Source organism: Mandrillus leucophaeus, unplaced genomic scaffold, assembly GCF_000951045.1.
Source record: "Mandrillus leucophaeus isolate KB7577 unplaced genomic scaffold, Mleu.le_1.0 Scaffold168, whole genome shotgun sequence".
Lineage (NCBI taxonomy): Eukaryota > Metazoa > Chordata > Mammalia > Primates > Cercopithecidae > Mandrillus > Mandrillus leucophaeus.
In genome coordinates, this window is record NW_012101676.1 from 1612554 (window position 1) to 1616786 (window position 4233).

The 4233-nt window shown below is 52.6% G+C and overlaps 1 pseudogene across 1 annotated transcript; it reads left to right on the forward strand.

Moving 5' to 3' along the window:
- The first annotated feature begins 205 nt into the window (after nucleotides 1-205).
- Nucleotides 206-1744, forward strand: LOC105537052 (annotated as a pseudogene). The gene has a single exon (XR_001005662.1). The product of XR_001005662.1 is annotated as a protein CASC4 pseudogene (transcript).
- The last annotated feature ends 2489 nt before the right edge of the window (nucleotides 1745-4233 follow it).

Below are 4233 nucleotides of genomic sequence, written 5' to 3' on the forward strand. Positions count from 1 at the left end.
GTTTTGGCCTGATTTGAGGAGCAGAGCGGCGAGGGACCTGCAGCTTGCGTCCCCACCCCCTTCCCCAGCTCGCCGGAGACAGATAAGCCCACCTCCTCCCCTGGCGGGCCCTGGGGCCGTGTCCCCGGGGCAACTCCAGCCAGGCCTGGCTTCTGCCTGCAGGTGTCTGCGGCGAGGCCCCTCGGGGACAGCCCGATTTGGTCTCATGGTGGGTCTCGGGGCCAGCTGGCCTGCTGGCCGCCTGCCTTCTCTCATGCTGGTGGTGCTGCTGGTAGTGATCGTCGTCCTCGCCTTCAACTACTGGAACATCTCTTCTGCCACGTCCTGCTTCAGGAGGAGGAGGCCGAGCTGCAGGGCCAGGTCCCGCGCACCGAAGTGGCCCGCAGGTGGCTGGAAAAGCGCAATTGGGACCTCTTGCTGTTGGTGGACACGCACAAGAAACAGATCACCAGAAGGAGGCCGACTGCAGCCGCCTCAGCAGCCGGCTGCAGGTCAGAGAGGGCCTGGGGAAGAGATGCGAGGATGACAAGGTTAAACTATAGAACAAAATATCATATCAGATGGCAGACATACCTCATTTAAAGGAGCACCTTGCTGAGCTTCGTCAGGAGTTTCTTCGACAAGAAGACCGACTTCAGGACTATAGGAAGAACAATACTTACCTTGTGAAGAGGTTAGAATATGAAAGTTTTCAGTGTGGACAGCAGATCAAGGAAATGAGAGCACAGCATGAAGAAAATATTAAAAAGTTAGCAGACCAGTTTTTACAGGAACAAAAGCAAGAGGACCACAAGATTCAATCAAATGACAGAAAAGAATTGGGTATAAACAATCAAGTAGTACCTAAAAATATTCCAAAAGTAGCTGAGAATGTTGCAGATAAGAATGAAGAACCCTCAAGCAATCATATTCTACATGGGAAAGAACAAATCAAAAGAGCTGGTGATGCAGGGATGCCTGAATAGAAGAGAATGACCTAGCAAAAGCTGATCTTCCCTCTGCTTTAAGGAAGCCTCCTATTTCAGTTTCTCAACATGGAAGTCATCAAGCCGTCTCCCAGCTTCCAACTGGACAACCTCTCTCCCCAAATATGCCTCCAGATTCACACGTAAACCACAATGGAAGCCCTGGTACTTCAAAACAGAAGCATTCCAGTCCTCTTCAGCATTTAATTCCAGGCTCAAACTCGGACAGTGAGCCCAGAATTCAAACAGATACAATAAAGCGAGCTAGCAAGGATAGAGTCAGTGATTTCCATAAATTGAAGCAAAGCCGATTCTTTGATGAGAATGAATCCCCTTTTGATCCGCAGCATGGCCCTAAACTGGCGGATTATGATGGGGATGATGGTAACGTAGGTGAGTATGAGGCAGACAAGCAGGCTGAGCTGGTTTACAATGAGGAAGAAGATGGTGATGGTGGAGCGGAAGACATCCAAGATGATGAAGAACGAGAGCTTCAAATAGATCCTGCAGACTATGGAAAGCAACATTTCAATGATGTCCTTTAAGTCCTAAAGGAACACTTCAGAAAACCTAAAGTGCTATAAAATGAACTCATTCTGCTTTGTCCTTTCTGACTTTTGTTGTAAAGATGAGTTGTATCAGTTGTAAAGACACATTGAGATAGAATTAAGAGAGAAAAACTTTAATGAAGGAATGTACCCATGTACATATGTGAACTTTTTCATATTGTATTATCAAGGCATAGACTTTTTTGATTATGATACAGTTAAGCCAAAAACAGCTAATCTTTGCATCTAAAGCAAACTAACGTATATTTCACATTTTATTGAGCTCATTTCCACAAATAGATAAACAAGAAAAAATGGTAGTACAGGTTATATGTTGCACAGAATAACTATAGTAAGAACAGAACAGATATTCAGCAGAAAACTTTTTAACATTAATTTTTTTTTTTTTTTGGAGATGGAGTTTTAGTCTTGTTGCCCAGGCTGGAATGCAATGGCACAATCTTGGCTCACTGCAACCTCCGCCTCCTGGGTTCAGGTGATTCTCCTGCCCCAGCCTCCCAAGTAGCTGGGATTACAGGCACCTGCCACCACCCCGGCTAATTTTTTTTTTTTTTATGATTCTCGCTCTGTTCCCCACGCTGGAGTATAGTGGCGCCATCTGGGCTCACTGCAAGCTCCGCTTCCCGGGTTCAATCAGTTCTCTGCCTCAGCCTCTCCAGTGGCTGGGATTACAGGCACCTGCCACCACGCCAGGCTAGTTTTTTTTGTATTTTTAGTAGAGACGGGGTTTCAGCATCTTGGCCAGGCTCGTCTTGAACTCCTGACCCCGTGATCTACCCGCTCAGCCTCCCAAAGTGCTGGGAATACAGGCGTGAGCCACCGCACCCGGCCTAATGTTTGTATTTTTAATAGAGAGCTAATAGTGTGTTTAATAGAGATGGGGTTTCACCATGTTGGCCAGGCTGGTCTTGAACTCCTGACCACAGGTGATCCTCCTGCCTTGGCCTCCCAAAGTGCTGGGACTACAGGTGTGAGCCACTGCGCCCAGTCTACACACTAATTCTTGTTAGCCCAACGCTGTGCTGTTCTATCTACTCCTCATTTCATGCTCAAGGAGTCATATCTAGAATAGTTACCCACAAGAGGGAAACTGGAAGCCAAACACTGGACAGTTTGTGTACAAAGTCACCTCCCTACTCCTTTTATTTTACATGAGTGCTGATGCGTTTTGCAGATGAGCTTTCAGCTGAGGCCTGATGGAAGTTGAGATAATCTGCAGACATAACAATATTTATGAGTTATATCTTAGGGTTTTTTGTTTGTTTGTTTTTGAAACAGAGTCTCGCTCTGTTGCCGAGGCTGGAGTGCAGTGGCAGGATCTCAGCTCACTGCAAGCTCTGCCTCCCGGGTTCACGCCATTCTCCTGCCTCAGCCTCCCGAGTAGCTGGGACTACAGGCGCCGCCACCGCGCCCGGCTAGTTTTTGTGTGTGTGTGTGTATTTTTAGTAGGGACGGAGTTTCACCGTGTTAGCCAGGACGGTCTCGACCTCCTGACCTCGTGATCCGCCCGCCTCGGCCTCCCAAAGTGCTGGAATGACAGGCCCGAGCCACCGCGCCGGGCCGCTTAGTTCTTGAAATTGTGGAACGCGGGGCAGGGAGGCGGGCGGGCTGCAGGCGGGGTCCGGCTCTGGGGCCAGGCTGGGGCACGGGCGGGACCCAGTCGAGGGCCGGACTGGTCAGGGTTCCGGCGAGATCCCGCGTCCGAGTCCTGGTGGGCCGGCCTGGGGCAGGATCTGGCTCTGGCTGCGGGTCCTGGCCCGGGTCAGGGTTGGGCCTCCGATCCAGCTCGCCCCGGGCAGGTTTGCAGGTTTCCATCCCGCGCTTGCCGAGGTCCCGGGGGTGGAAGACGGAGAGGGCTCTACGTCGGGGAAGCGGCGCTGAAGACCGCGTGGGGGCGCTCGAAGGGGCCTGGGGCCGCCCTCCTCTCTGGGTCAAAGGTCATCACAAGGGCAGGGGGAACTTCCTGTTCCTTGGCTCTCCCCACTTACTTCCTGATAACCTGGCAGAGCTCTCCCGGGGGGCGCCGGGGCTGGGGGGAGGCCTGGCAACTTTAGGCAGCTTCCCGAAGGTGTGCCAGGCTGGGGGCTGGGTGCGGCGGGTGGCAGCCTCTGCCACAGCGGGAGTGTAAGAGTGGACCTGCAGGCCGGGCATGAGGGGGTGGAGCGGCGCCCGCCTTGTGCCTGGGATCATCGGCCTGCTGGGGCAGGAGGGCAGCCGCGTGTCAGGTGACCAGCGCCATGTCCGTAAGGGTAAACTGAGGCTGGAGCCGAACCGGGAACGAAGACAGAAGGCAAATGGCAGTGAGAATAGCTTTTATTAGGGCTTGCGGGCGAGGTTCCTGGGTCCAAAGGCGTGGGCCGGGAAAGTCGCGCTGAGGGAGGAGGGTAGGGGCTTCTTACAGCCCCAGAGGCAGGGAAGCTGGTCGTGCAAACAGGGCTTGGGGGGTCTTGAAACTACTAGGGCAGGAGTTGAGTAAGGGTCCGGAGGAAGGGGTCTTTGGAAACTGTTAACCGAAACTGCTGTTTACCAACTTATAGAATGCAGGTGAGCTGCAGGTCATGGGGGCGTGTGGCTGCCCAGCTGGAACCTCTGATGTATGTAAGTCTGAGGGTGTGTTCAAAGAGGGAGGGAAGTCTCCAAACAAAGGGCCCGCTACTCCGAGTGGCGCCGCCATGTCGGGTCCGGGTCCCTGCCTAACA